Source organism: Somniosus microcephalus, chromosome 22 (genome assembly GCF_052327205.1).
Source record: "Somniosus microcephalus isolate GS21.2 chromosome 22, FLI_Smic_1.0, whole genome shotgun sequence".
In the NCBI taxonomy this organism is placed as follows: Eukaryota; Metazoa; Chordata; class Chondrichthyes; order Squaliformes; family Somniosidae; genus Somniosus; species Somniosus microcephalus.
The window spans coordinates 65,780,323-65,796,348 of record NC_141008.1 but is presented as its reverse complement, the minus strand read 5'-3'; the positions used below and the strand labels follow the sequence as shown (position 1 = coordinate 65,796,348).

At 44.8% G+C, this 16,026-nt stretch overlaps 1 protein-coding gene across 1 annotated transcript in view; it reads left to right on the top strand.

Moving 5' to 3' along the window:
- The first annotated feature begins 533 nt into the window (after positions 1-533).
- LOC147102481 (coronin-6-like) overlaps positions 534-16,026 on the top strand; it is a 318,649-nt gene continuing 303,156 nt past the window's right edge. The window contains exon 1 of the mRNA XM_085964972.1: positions 534-635. The gene's annotated coding sequence lies outside the window, so the exon portion shown is untranslated. The remainder of the gene's footprint in view (positions 636-16,026) is intronic.

Genomic DNA, 16,026 nt, shown 5'->3' with positions numbered 1-16,026 from the left:
GCAGCCTGGGAGATTCAGCGATTTTAATTTCCTGCCGCAGTGCGGCCTCGCTCCGCTTCGTGATATTGCCAGCTGCTGTTAGAGAAGCCTCCGGCTCGGATACATCACCCGCAGAGAGCCGCGACCGCATGCAGCAGGCCGGGGAGTCGCCAATTGGGATGGCTCGGGAGTGGCAGGTCTCTGCATTCGTGGCGGGGGATGGGGGGGTCTTGTCAATCGGGGATCACAAAATTGGGGGGGGGCGGCTCTGAAATATGGGGGGTCTCTAAAATGGGGATTTCCCACTTCCCCGCCTTCGGGTTCCCCTCTTGGCCTGCTCAGGGATGGCCTCCTGATTCTTGGAACTTGTCACACAACAACTGCGAACACAAAACAACAAGGAAAAGTACTCCAGGACAGAGGACCCAACTGTTAAAAGGTAAATACAATCACATTTGTAGAAGCCATGTGAACAAATGTCACATGATCAAATGTCATGTGATCAGACATCACATGGTCAGAACGTCACGTGATCAACTCTCCAGGAATGCCTCCAACCAGAGTTAACAAGCCTAAGTGTCTTGCTGCACTAAGGTACTAGACCATGGAGTAATGAAACACAACTCTACCGTTCCATACATGTTTCTACTAACCTGGTGAGTTCTCAGTCTCAGCTAGATCTTTGGTGTACATGTGGCAGAGACTGGATGCTTCCTCAGAGGAAGGTATGGTTGATTTACACCGGTCTCTTGCATCCCTTACACTGGTTCCAGAGCAGCAGATGCAGAGGCCTGCCTGACTCTCAAGTGGGGGATGATATGTTACTGGGGACAGGAGACTGGGGACTGGGCATCATTTCCAAAATGAGGGAATGGAATAAACAAACCAATTCAGAACATTTTGTGTTAGATGTTTAACTCGGTAACCAGGGGACACAGATTTAAGATAATTGGCAAAATTTAACGGGGGACAAATGAGAATTTTTTTTTTTGATGCAGCGAGCTGTTATGATCTGGAATGCACTGCCTGAAAGGGTGGTGGAAGCAGATTCAATAGTAATTTTCAGAAGGGAATTGGATAAATACTTGAAAAGAGAAATTTACACTATGAGGAAAGAACAGGGAGTGGGACTAATTCGATCGCTCTTTGAAAGAGCCGGCACATGCACAATGGGCCAAATGGCCTCCTGTGCTGTATGATTCTATATACAGGGTATGAGATTCTCCTGTAGCACTCAGTGAGGTGAAACCTGATCATCACTAGTTCAACTCGCTTTCTATAACGGCACTTCAAGTCAAACGGCTGCATTCAGCGGTGGGTGCCTGCTGTCTGTCACTGTTCACCGTAACATCGACCGCTGCCTATTTAATTGCTGCTGATGAGATCCGGTTAATACCCACCCACGAAGTCTAACTCTACATATGATGCACATTGACTAAAAGGCTGGAAAGTGTTTCAAGGATCTGACACAACTTGGAGCTCACGTGACATTCGTGACACTTTGCTCTCACCGTTTATGATGCTATCTACGCCCAAAGTTGTGCTACAGTCTCGAAAGCACCTTTCTGTGTGTTTTATTCTGTGTGTTCTCTAACACAGTGTTATAAGTTAAATGATGTAACTCATTGAAGCTATTACATGATTTACAGTTTGGCTTACAGATATTCAGGCGTGCAGTGGCAAAATTGGAAGTGAAGGAAGAAAATATCACATGATGTATTATTGGGCCAACCCAAGCAGTACAATAAAACAATTCCAAATAAACAGCGTGGTTTTCAAACATATAAATTTATTAATTTCAACTAAATATAGTCATAATGGCACAGAAGGAGAGCATTCAGCCCATCGAGTCCGTGCCGGCTCTCTGTAGAGCAATCCAGTCAGTCCCATTCCCCCGCTTTATCCCCGTAGCCCTGCAAGTTTATTTCCCTCAAGTGCCTATCCAGTCTCCCTTTGAAAACATTGAGTGTCTCCGCTTCCACCACTTCCGTCAGCAGCGAGTTCCACGTCCTCGCCACTCGCTGCGTAAAAAAGTTTTTCCTCACATCCCCCATGTCATAGAGTTATAGAGTTATACAGCACAGAAAGAGGCCCTTCGGCCCGTCGTGTCCGCGCCGGCCATCAGGCCCTGTCTATTCTAATCCCATTTTCCAGCACTTGGTCCGTAGCTTTGTATGCTATGGCGTTTCAAGTGCTCATCTAAATGCTTCTTGCATGTTGTGAGGGTTCCTGCCTCTACCACCCTTTCAGGCAGTGAGTTCCAGATTCCAACCACCCTCTGGGTGAAAAAGTTTTTCCTCAAATCCGCTCTAAACCTCCTGCCCCTTACCTTGAAACTATGCCCCCTGGTTATTGACCCCTCTACTAAGGGGAAAAGTTCCTTTCTATCTACCCTATCTATGCCCCTCATAATTTGGTACACCTCAATCAAGTCCCTCCTCAGCCTTCTCTGCTCTAAGGAAAACAACCCCAGCCTGTCCAGTCTCTCTTCATAGCTGAAGCGCTCCAGCCCAGGTAACATCCTGGTGAATCTCCTCTGCACCCTCTCTAATGCAATCACATCCTTCCTATAGTGTGGCGACCAGAACTGCACACAGTATTCCAGCTGAGGCCTAACTAGCGTTTTGCACAGCTCCATCATAACCTCCCTGCTCTTATATTCTATGCCTCGGCTAATGAAGGCAAGTATCCCATATGTCTTCTTATCCACCTTATCTACCTGTCCTGCTGCCTTCAGGGATCTATGTACATGCACACCAAGGTCCCTCTGTCCTTCCTAGGGTCCTACCATTCATTGAGTATTCCCTTGCCTTGTTAGTCCTCCCAAAATACATCACCTCACACTTTTCAGAGTTAAATTCCATTTGCCACTGTTCTGCTCATCTGACCAACCCGTCTATATCGTCCTGTAGCCTGAGGCTTCCCTCCTCGCTATTTACCACTCCACCAATTTTCGTGTCATCTGCGAACTTACTGATCACACCTCCTACATTCATATCTAAATCATTAATGTACACTACAAACAGCAAGGGACCCAGCACCGATCCCTGCGGTACACCACTGGACACAGGCTTCCAGTCACAAAAACAACCTTCGACCATCACCCTCTGCCTCCTGCCACTAAGCCAATTTTGGATCCAATGTGCCAAATTGCCCTGGATCCCATGGGCTCTTACCTTCTTGACCAGTCTCCCATGTGGGACTTTGTCAAAAGCCTTACTGAAGTCCATGTAGACTACATCAACTGCACTACCCTCATCCACACACCTAGTAACCCTCTCGAAAAATTCAATCAAATTGGTTAGACATGATCTCCCCCTGACAAAGCTATGCTGACTATCCTTGATTAATCCTTGCCTATCCAAGTGGAGACTAATTCTGTCCCTCAGAATTTTTTCCAATAATTTCCCTACCACTGATGTTAGGCTCACTGGCCTTTAATTCCCTGGTTTATCCCTACTACCCTTCTTGAATAATGGTACTACGTTAGCTGTCCTTCAGTCCTCTGGCACCTCCCCTGTGGCCAGAGAGGTTCTGAAAATTTGTGTTAGAGCCCCTGCAATCTCCTCCCTTGCGTCACACAGCAGCCTGGGATACATCTCGTCTGGGCCTGGGGATTTATCCACTTTTAAGCCTGCTAAAACCGCTAGTACCTCCTCCCTCTCAATGCTAAGTTATTCAAGTATATCACAATCCCCCTGCCTGATTTCTATGCCTCTTCACAGTGAACACAGATGCAAAATATTCATTTAAAACCTCACCTACATCTTCCGGCTCTACACACAGATTGCATGGGCCCTACTCTTTCCCTGGTTATCCTCTTGCCCTTAATATACTTATAAACCACCTTAGGATTTTCCTTTATTTTGTCCGCCAGTGCTTTTTCATGCCCCCTCTTCGCTCTCCTAATTTATTTTTTAAGTACCCCCCTGCACTTTCTATACTCCTCTAGGGCTTCCACTGTTTTTAGTCCTTTGTATCTGCCAAAAGCCTCCCTTTTTTTCTAATCCATTCTTGTATAACATCCAGGATTCCCTGGACTTGTTGGTCCCACCCTTGACCTTTATGGGAACATGTTGGTGTTGTACTCTCTCTATTTCCTTTCTGAATGACTCCCACTGCTCTGATTTGGATTTTCCTACAAATAGCTGATCCCAGTCCAGTTTGGCCAGATCCTGCCTTATCATATTAAAATCGGTCTTCCCCCAATTTAGAACCTTTATTTCCAATCCATCTTTGTCCTTTTCCATGACTACCTCAAATCTCACCGAATTATGGTCAGTGTCACCAAAATGCTCTCCTACTGACACTTCTACCAGTTGCCCGGCTACATTCCCTAGAATTCGGACCAGTACCACCCCCTCTCTTGTAGGACTTTCTACCTGCTGGCTCAAAAAGCTCTCCTGGATGCACTTTAAGAATTCTGCACCCTCTAAGCCTTTCACACTCTGACTATCCCAGTTAATATTGGGGAAGTTGAACTCCCCTACTATTATTACCCTATTATTTCTACACTTCTCTGAAATTTGCCTACATATCTGTTCTTCTATCTCCCCTTGACTGTTTGGGGGCCTATAGTACACTCCCAGCAAAGTGCCCCCTTTTTGTTTTTAAGTTCTACCCATACGGCCTCATTAGAGGAACCTGCTAAGATATCATCCCTCCTTACTGCAGTAATTGACTCCTTGATTGGCCTAGAAATTCGGGTCTCCGTTCCCTTAAAGGAAGGAGTTCAGAGGTCGAACGCGTGCGCCGGAGAGGCAGCGCGTGCGCATTGAACTTACGTTTTTTTTCCAGGTTTCTCCGGGAAGGTAAGTCTCCAGCAGTTACACTTTTAAAAAGCAGGCGCAAGGCCTGCTTTTAACAAGGTAAGTGGTGAATTAATTAAAATTAAAACATTTTTTCCACAGGTTTATTATTTTGAAATACTTTAGAGAAAGGTAAGTTTATTTTTAGCCCTGTTAGAAAATGTAATTAATTTTTTCAAAAATTTAAATTATTGTTTAAAATAGTTATTTTATGTAATTTATAGTTATTTTAAAAATGTGATTTTTAAAAAATTATTTATTTGAAGTTTTAGTGATGTTTTGGGGCTTATAGTATTTATAGTTTTGACAGCCCTTCCTGTCAAACTTATGAATGGAGCATTCCCTGCTACCATTGGCTCTCCATGGCCCACGTGATCCCAGGGGACGCTTCGAACTAACTGCGCCCCTGGGATACGCAAGCACTGCGCGCCGGCAGTTGGAGGAGGCCCAGGATCGGAATCCCACTGCACAACGGCCGGCGCGCTAGGTAAGTGCAGGTCGGAGGCTTGCACCCGCGGGAAGCCTCCGACCCAAATTTCTGGGCCAATATTGCGACACCCCATTACAAAATAAACTGTACAATCGATATTACACGACACTGCAGGATATTATGAGAAAGCATTATCTACATAACAAATTCCATTACAAATTTATAAAAGGCACATAGCCACTGTTCAAAGAAACCGCCACAGGGTCTGTGTAACCAGTCTGAATATAGCTTCTGAGTTCTGCTGACATCTGCAGTCTTGTGAGATCAAAGCCAAGCCTTCACACATGGCTCTGGATCCCCTGTATGGATTGGAGACCCCTGGAGTTCGATAAACATCAGGGAAGGTACAGACCTGACTAGCAGCATAGGGCATGTTGTGATCATTAAGTTCACGTGGCTAAAGCCACGCTCACACTCAGCCATAGAAGAAGATATCACCTTTGCATAGTTAATTAATGGCAGAAGTTCTTGAGGCAATTAATTTCAGCATCTCTCTGAAGTCACAATAGGTGTTTTTATTAAATCATCTGTAGAGCAAGTTTAAACCTTTTACACAAAGATTCTACTTGTTCCTCAGCACAGCCATAGACATATTTGGTGGCCAGTAATGTAGATGCAGCATCTCATTATCTCCGCAACAAGATGTTCTCTGTCTCCATTATTTCCGTGTCCTTACTGCAAGAGTAGCAAATAATCGAGCTCTTGTGCAGTTTATCAAGCTGGGTGAAGTCAGCATGTTATCTATGAGAGACTGAAGGGACACTTGTCAGTTGACTTTTTAGAGCTACGTTTTTTTGCTTCCAGTGTCTTTTTGCCTGGGTTCATCTTCATAGTCTCTACATTTTGTACTGTACATCTTAGTAGCTGCTCGGCATAAATAAATGTGCTTTCCTGCTTTTATAATAACTTTGAAAGCAGAAACAATTGATAAAGGGCACCACACATAATTTCCAAATCCTGTGATTGAATTTAGGAGACTGCAGTCTTGTCAATGTTCTTTTGTATGTAGTTCTATCTTCACTTTGTCTCTTCTCTTCTGAAGCAGTAAGGAAATGAGCATGGAGTGCCTCAAATTTATTCCATACAGCACACACTGATCTCTCTCTCTCTCTTAGGCAGTCCCTCAGAACCGAGGATGACTTGCTTCCACACTAAAAATGAGTTCTCAGGTGACTGATGAGTCACAGGTGGGGCAGACGGTGGTTGAAGGGGCAGGTGGGTGGGGTGCTTGGGCTGATGTGTGCTCCTTCCGCTGTTTGCGCTTGGCTTCCGCTTGTTCCCGGCGAAGAGACTCGAGGTGTCGGCGCCTTCCCGGATGCTTCTCCTCCACTTTGTGCAGTCTTGGGCCAGGGATTCCCAGGTGTCAGTGGGGATGTTGCACTTTTTCAAGGAGGCTTTGAGGGTGCCCCTGAAGCGTTTCCTCTGCCCACCTGGGGCTCTCTTGCCATGTCAGAGCTCCAAATAGAGCGCTTGTTTTGGGAGTCTCGTATCGGGCATGCAGACGATGTGGCCCGTCCATCGGAGCTGATCGAGCGTGGTCAAAGCTTCGATGCTGGGAATGTTGGCCTGAGCGAGAACACACGTTGGTGCGCCTATCCTGCCAATGGATTGGCAGGATCTTGCGGAGGCAGTGTTGGTGGTACCTCTCCAGTGCTTTGAGGTGCCTGCTGTACATGGTCCATGTCTCTGAAGCATACAGGAGGGCGGGTATCACTACTGCTCTGTAGACCATGAGCTTGGTGCTGGGTTTGAGGTCCTGGTCTTCAAACACTCTCTTCCTCAGGTGACCGAAGGCTGCACTGGCACACTGAAGGCAGTGTTGGACTTCGTCATTGACGTCTGCCCTTGTTGACAGTAGGCTCCCGAGGTATGGAAAGTGGTCCACGTTGTCCAAGGCCTTGTCATGGATTTTGATAATCGGGGGGGAGTACTGTGTGGCAGGGGCAGGTTGGTAGAGGACCTTTGTCTTACGCTGTGATACATGAGCTTGCAACCCATCTAGTTCTTAATATATGTCTTAATTTTATTTAGCAGTAAATCTAGACCTTTAGCACATTCTTGCAATCAATTTTAGTTGAATGACTTTACAGATTGCAAAAATGTACCTGTAAATGTGTGAAAATGATTGAACCCATTCACATCAATAGCATCTCCAACTGCTAATTTAGTCTTGTGAATGCGTCAATGGCATGTAATGACGTCTGGATATTTACCAGAAAGATATTGGCAAAATGCTGCTTTTCTGTCTAGCACTGCACTAGCACTATCACTGCCAAAAGCAAGTAAATTGTTCTGCACATATGCGTTATCCACTTCGGTAGGAAAAATAGAAAGGCAGAGTATTATTTAAATGGTGATAGATTGGGAAATGTTGATGTACAAAGGGACCTGGGTGTCCTTGTACACCAGTCACTGAAAGCAAACATGCAGGTGCAGCAAGCAGTTAGGAAGGCAAATGGTATGTTGGACTTCATTGCAAGAGGATTTGAGTACAGGAGCAAGGATGTCTTACTACAGTTATACAGGACCTTGGTGAGACCACATCTGGAGTATTATGTGCAGTTTTGGTCTCCTTACCTAAGAAAGGATATACTTTCCAGAGAGGGAGTGCAGCGAAGGTTCACCAGACTGATTCCGGGGATGGCAGGACTGTCGTATGAGGAGAGATTGGGTCGACTAGGCCTGTATTCACTAGAGTTTAGAAGAATGAGAGGGAATCTCATTGAAACGTATAAAATTCTGACAGGGCTAGACAGACTGGATGCAGGGAGGATGTTTCCCCTGGCTGGGGGGGGTCTAGAACGAGGGGTCACAGTCTCAGGATACGGGGTAGGACATTTAGGACTGAGATGAGGAGAAATTTCTTCACTCAGAGGGTGGTGAACCTGTGGAATTCTCTACCACAGAAGGTTGTGGAGGCCAAGTTACTGAATATATTTAAGAAGGAGATAGATAGATTTCTAGACACAAAAGGCATCAAGGGGTATGGGGAGAGAGCGGGAATATGGTATTTAGATAGAGGATCAGCCATGATCATATTGAATGGTGGAGCAGGCTCGAAGGGCCGAATGGCCTGCTCCTATGTTTCTATGATCGGAGGCCCGGGGGATCGGAGGCCTTGGGGATTGGTGGCCTGGGGGGAATTGGAGGCCTTGTGGGGGGGGTCTCCGATCGTAGGGGGTGGGTTAGGTAGGGTTGCTAGATCCAGGAGGTAACTCTGAAGGCACTTACCAGCTGGATCCAGCAGTCCTCGCCTTGCTTTAGCTGACGGGTTTTGCAAGGCATGCAGAACCGACCAGCTAAAGTTAAATACACAATGGAGGTTAAAGCAGAGGCTGCCAGCCTCATTATAATATTTAAATAGATGACCCGCTTCCTGGCAGCGGATTGATGTCACGCCTTAACACTTTAACTACCCACACGCCCCCAACCCACCTTTTTTTAGGTTAAACCCTTTGTGGTGGAATCCAATTCAGATACAAAACTCTTTCCATAACCTCTTTTTATTTTCCTCCAGAGTCTTGACTGTTGTGTTGTAGGCAATGAGTTTGTGTATTTTCCAATACCTTCTTTCACAAAGATTAGAATTAAGCAGGTCTGGTTTTCCCGTTGTATAGTATGCAAAATTGCTGCCACTTGCTTGACATTGAGACTTTTGAATAAATTGATAGCACACACAGGATTACATCGGATATACGGCACAGAAACAGGCCATTCGGCCCAACCAGTCCATGCCGGCGTTTATGCTCCACTCGAGCCTCCTCCCGTCTTTCCTCATCTAAATCTATCAGCGTAACCCTCTATTCCCTTCTCCTGCATATGCTTGTCTAGCCTCCCCTTAAATGCATCGATACTATTCGCCTCAACCACTCCCTGTGGTAGCGAGTTTCACATTCTCACCACTCTTTGGGTAAAGAAGTTTCTTCTGAATTCCCTATTGGATTTCTTGGTGACGATCTTATATTGATGGCCTTTAGATATGCTCTTCCCCACAGATGGAAACATTCTCTCTGTATCCACTCTTATCAAAACCTTTCATAATTTTAAAGACCTCCATTAGGTTACCCCTCAGCCTTTTTTCAAGAGAAAAGAGACCCAGCCTGTTCATCCTTTCCTGATCTGTATACCCTCGCATCTCTGGTATCATCCTTGTAAATCTTCTCTGCACCCTCTCCAGGGCCTCTATATCCTTTTTATAATATGGCGACCAGAACTGTATTCAGTAGTCGAAGTGTGGTCTAACCAAGGTTTAGCATAACTTCCTTACTTTTCAATTCTATCCCTCTAGAAATAAACCCGTTGGCTGGATTTTCTCAGCCCCGAGGAGGCGGGCATGGAGGCGGGACTGCCGGTAAAGTAGCAGAAAGTGGGGGCGGATGGCAAACCCGTCCCCATCCCGCCTCCGTGCCCTTTTGCCAGGAGGCGGGAAGTTGTGTAGTTTCGGGTCCCGTCTCCTGGAGGCGGGAAAGGCATTTAATCATTTTAACTGCCTGTTGAGTTGGAGGAGACATGAAGGAAGTCTGTGGCGGTCGGAGGAACCTGGAAGTAAGATGTAGAGGTGAGTGATGGGTGCAAGTGTGGAGTGGTAAGTATGTAAGGTGAGTGATAAGTTTTTAAAAATGTTCACTTACCTTGTTTCCTTCCTACAGCCTTCAGCTGCGCTGGATCGGGAGAGCCGACATCCTCCTTTTCGATTTCACAGACTGGCTGTTGGATCCTCCGAACCAACAGCCATGTGAAATTTACAAAGTTGAAAGGTTTGATGTGTCCTGAACACAAAGACTCATCAATCTACAGAGAATGTCAGTGTTTGACAGCTTCGCAGAGCCGTCAAACGCTGACATTTCTTCTTTCGAGAAGTCTTGACAGATAGCACATCTGACGTTGACGTGCTCTGTCAGTGACTTCCTCCCTAATTGGCCTGCTGAGCCCGCAGGGCGGGCTTAACAAGGTCAATCAGGGGAAAATCCCTCTGGTTGGTCAGACAAGGATGGAGGCGGGACATGGACACGACAAGCAGCAGTCCCAACTCCAACTTGTCTCCATTCACAAAATCCAGCCCCTAGTGTTTGGTTTGCTTTTTTTATGGCCTTGCTAACCTGTGTCGCTACTTTTAGTGATTTGTGTATTTGTACTCTGAGTTCCCTTTGTTCCTCTAGCCCACCTAGACTCACACCCTCCAAGTGATAAGTGACCTCCCTATTCTTCCTACCAAAATGTAATACCTCACATTTATCTGTGTTGAACTTCATTTGCCAATTATATGCCCATTCTGCAAGTTTATTGATATCCTCCTGTAATTTGTTGCCGTCCTCCTCAGTATTGAATATCCCCCCCCAATTTGGTGTCATCCGCAAACTTAGAAATTATTCCAAAGTCTAAATCGTTAATATAAATTTTGAACAACAGTGGTCCCAGCATTGATCCTTGTGGGACACCACTACTCATCTTCTGCCACTGTGAATAGCTACTCTTTACTCCCACTCTCTGCTTTCTGTCTTGCAGCCAGCTAACAATCCATTCTGCTACATGTCCCCTGACTCCGCATTCTCTGACCTTGTTCATCAGTCTATTATGGGGTACCTATCGAAAGCCTTTTGAAAATCTAGATAAATTACATCTACTGCATTACCCTTGTCTACTCTCTCTGTTACCTCTGCAAAAAATTTCAATGAGGTTGGTCAAGCAAGACTTCCCTTTTGAAATCCATGCTAACTATTCATTACTATGTTTTTGGTTTCTAGATGTTCTTCTATTTTCTCCTTTAGTAGGGATTCCATTATTTTTCCTATCACTGATGTTAAGCTTTCCTTTATAATTCCCTGGACATGTTCTATCCCCCTTCTTAAATATAGGTATTACGTTCACTATCTGCCAGTCCTCTGGCACTACACCTTTTTCTAATGAGTTATTAAATATGTGTCATAATGCCTCTGCTATCTCTTCCCTAGATTATTTTAAAATGCGTGGATGCAATCCATCTGGACCAGGGGTTTTATCCTCTTTGAGTTTGATTAGTTTATTTAATATATCTCCTCTTTTTATTTTAAATGCACTTACCTCATTACTAATCTCATCATCCAATGTCATGTCCACTTGTTCTATCTCCCTGGTGAATACTGAAGCAAAATAATTATTTAATATTTCTGCCATCTCTCTATTGTTACTGTGGTATTATCCTGTCCACCCCTTAATGGCCCTATTCCCATCCCAACCTTCCTTTTTTTATTGATGTGCCCGTAAAATATTTTACTATTTTGTTCACACTGCAGGTCTTGCATCCTATGTACTTGTTCAGACCATTTGGCCAAGGATAGTCGTCTCTCTTCAATTTCAACATATCAACAGCTCATACATTTAGACAATTGCCAGTACACTTTACAGATTTCCTTATGGTCATTCAGCACTTTTTTCATAACTGTGAAGTTGATGTTTGCTGCTTTCTTCTCTCTACCATTTTATCCATCCTGTTTGAATAGCAAGTACTGCATGTGTGACATTGATAACGCTGCTTGTAGTTTACAGCTCAGCACAGCATAGACTGGCTTACTTGGAGCCAGCCCCTCACCATTACTTTAGCGTTTTTAAGGTTGCATAATATGCACAGTGCAATTAATGGCATTAATAAAGTTGCGAGAAAGAAAAGGACATGGGGAAACTGACCGTTCATAAAAAAGTACCATCACAGGGAATGGACAGTGGAACAGCAGTGCAAGGCTGAAGTTCAAATTTAGAGTTAACCATCACTTTCTGTACAAGGTTGAAACAGTCATGGGAAGTCTCTGTATTTTTCCCTTGGCATCCCAACACAATTTGCCAAATCTGTACAAGTCCTCAGTAATCATTATTCACCTGAGCCCCTAAGTTCCAGCTATAGACACACTCTCCAATATAGTTTCATTTTATATGTATATCTAGTTTAGTATTGTTCACCTTAACAGAAATTTCCTGTACACTTTTGCATGATTTTTTGCATGGGATGGCCAAGTTTTCCTGAGCTGCTGTGTGTCGCGAGGGGGGGACAGTTTATGATTTTATGACATTGGATCAGGTTAATCACAAGATAGTTAAAGATAGTTCATCCACCCAGAAAGATCCTAAAATTCGCTCCCCCCCCCCCCTTTCCAACTTTCTACTAATCTTCCTGGAAGTCCATTCCACACATTAACTACTCACTGTTGGTGTAAAGAACAATTTCCTGACATTCTTAAACGTGCCTTTTACTAGTTAGAATCAATGACCTCTTGTTCTACATTTGCTATTTAATTTAAAGTGATATTCCAGATTTGCATTTTCCATCCCCAAACAACATCCACCAACAATAAGAAAAGGTATTAAGGAAAATAATGAACACTGTTTTGCAGAAGTACAATACTCACATAGAGAGGACGTGCCAGTGAACGAAGCCGCTCTGTCATAAATGTAAAATAAATAAGATTTAGAGGATGCACAGTAGGAGGGTAATGAAACAAGCAATTTACTCTGATTCTACACTACACAGCTCATCAGTGACAAAGTAGTGAAAGGATTATGATCTTATTTACTAGTGAAATAACCTACATATCCCACGGTGTCCATTGTGTATGCAAAGAGACATATAGCTTCTACTGCATTGATTACAAGTTATATTAATTATGTGAGAACCCACTGAAGTCAAGCTAGTTTACATCTGTTTCCACATTATCTGCATCATAAGAGATGCCAGTCACTTGGCAGCTGAGGAGACGAGAGTTGCATTCTTCCACAGATTATGCTAAACCTTTTGAGTTCATTAAAAACTAAGTGATAATAATGACAATGTAATGCTGGGGGTAACTGTAATAAAGACATACCTCTCCCTGAAATTCCATGCTGGTTGTTAGGAGCAAATCTAGACACGAGGAACTTTTCCTGGGGAGACGGGGTGCAAGTCCAGTGTCCTTCCTACATTACAACAGTGACTACACTTCAAAAGTACTTCATTGGCTGTAAAGCGCTTTGGGATGTCCTGACATTATGAAACGTGCTGTACAAATGCAACTCCTTCTTCCCTCCCTGCTTCCTCTCCCATAGCCTAAGGGATACTCTAAAAAGAGTAAACACCACTGCTTGGTAATGACAACCAGTGGGAGGGGCGCTTGGCGTGACGGCAAAGCCCAACCTCGTGCTTCCCCGCCATTTACACAACATACACTTTCCAGCGGAGTTCTTTGGCTAATGTTTCCTTCCCAAGTTCCAGAGTGCCGAGGCCAACTGTAGCATTCCCACTGTTACTCTGATTGAAATCAGCTAACTCTGGACAGATCAAAGCCTGGACCTTTCTGACTTATATGGTTCAGTACCACACCATTCACTCTATGACTAATTAGGTAAGCCCACAAAACACTTTGCTGTACGCAGCTAGATCCCCTGTGCATTGCTGTGTGGCCTGGAGTCTGGTTGTGCTGCTTAACTGGTGATATGGACCTCTGGGTGATTGGCTTGTCCTTTTGAAGCCATTACTTTAAGTGCTCCCTGTAACAAAGTGCAACACTTTGAAATGTGAAGGATGATTGACATATATATATATATATCTAGTTTTATATAAAATCTATACATCACTTTCTAAATCTGGAGATGGGCTGGGGCATGGAAGCATAAGTGGTGGGGGCTTTTGGAGTCTGTCTGTACTGGGTGGAGGGCCTGTCGTCTACAATATGGGGAAGGGCTGGGCCTGGGGTATTGCAGCACTATGTAGGGGGGTCCAATGGTCTTGCAGAACTAGGGTGGATGCTTGGGGCTGTCAGCACGGTGAGTTGGCGTCCTACGGTCTAATAGCACTGGGGAAGAGTGCCAAAGTGTTCCAAAGTCTGGCAGCAGTGGGAAGGTGGTCTTGGAATCAGCTGACCGGAGTTTTGAATACATTTGGCAAATGTGTGCGCGTCATGCCAAAAACCAACATTCCAGTCAGGAAACAGCCTGACTGACTGGCAATAGGTTGGAGCAAAAGGCCACACAGGCTGGGAATGGGCATAACTCCGGGCTGGAGGTGGGCAAGGGCAGCTAGGAAACAGGCCGTGATGGTACAAGGTGGGCAAGGCCAGGCAATGCCAGGAAGGAGTTAGGTGAGCGGGGAATAGGGCAGAATTAGTACTCTTGTGGAGCAGACTCCCGCTGCTTACAAAGAGACCAGTTTGCTGGGGTGTTGCCAACCCTTCAGGATTGTCCTGGTGTCTCCAGGAATTGAAGCTTAATCTCCAGGGCACTTCGGTGAGCAACCCGGGTGAAAAATTATAAGGGCATTAAACAAAATTGTGTTTTTAAAAAAATTTCTTTCACCGCTTTCATTTATTAGTTATAAAAACAATTGGCGATGGGGGAAAAAAGGATGTTTCACTGACAGTCAAGATTAACCAAATTGGGTAACAGTCTGTTCCCTTCTAAAATGGCGTGGGTGGGCAGTGTGCCTGGAGGATGGACCAATGGCGGGTGTGTGGGGTGGTTTGAGGTGAGAGGTCATGTGATGAAACCACCCGGAAAATACCCAACCAGAGTAGACAACCCTAGTGGCTCTCGCCTCTGAGTCAGTAAGTTGTGGGTTCAAGTCCCACTCCAGGGACTTGAGCACAAAAATCTGGGCTGACGCTCCAGTGCAGTGCTGAGGGAGTGCTGCACTGTCGGAGGTGCCATCTTTCGGATGAGATGTTAAACCAAGGCCCCGTCTGCTCTCTCGGGTGGATGTAAAAGATCCCACGGCACTATTTCGAAGAAGAGCAGGGGAGTTATCCCCGGTGTCCTGGGGCCAATATTTATCCCTCAATCAACATCACTAAAACAGATTATCCGGTCATTATCACATTGCTGTTTGTGGGAGCTTGCTGTGTGCAAATTGGCTGCTGTGTTTCCTACATTACAACAGGGACTACACTTCAAAATTGGCTCTAAAGCACTTTGGGACATCCGGTGGTTGTGAAAGGCGCTATATAAATGCAAGTCTTTCTTTCTAGTGCGGAATTGGTGCCCATCTCCAGAAAGGCAGACTTCCCATTGTACTGAGAGCTTCATACTGATGCACGCTGGGAAATTCTTCACCCTGCACCCCCTCAGACTGTTGTTTCCTGGGAATTGTAGGAACAGGTGTAATCAGTTAATCCCAGTAAATGGAAAGAATGGGTAGAATCTGGGCAAAATACCAGCTCTGCGAGAGGCTGAGGCCTCAGAGAGTAAGAATATTGACAAAGGTACTGCAAAACCACAAAAGTCAATTTTATAGGTAACTTTAATCATGGCGTTGTGAAATATATAATGTTTTATGTTGGAATCCTTATTTTGAGCATTGGATATTTGAGCTTGAAAAAGAACAATGGCAGGTGATGGATTTCTGGGGGGAAAAAACATGATTTTGGTTTTTTAATTGGTAGATTTTGCTCACGGGTCATAGTTAAGAGTTTTGAATTGTCACTATTTATGAATTATGAAATTGGAACAAATCAAGCAAAAGTGAAATTTGCACATTATTTATTATGCCTTCAATGCGGTGGCAACACCGCGAATTTCCTCCCATTAAAGTAAATGGGCGGGTAACAGTGGGTTGTTTATTATACAATATATACAAACACAATGATGTGACTGGTGGTGCAGACTCGCTGCTGCACCGGCTCTCCTTTCGGCACTTGCGTATTCAAAATGAACTCAAAACACTGAAATCCTACTTCATAAAAATGGCATTGCTTCAGGTACTGGGGCTGGGAGAGCTTTGACCTCACACCTCGGCTGTTGGACCAGGAACAC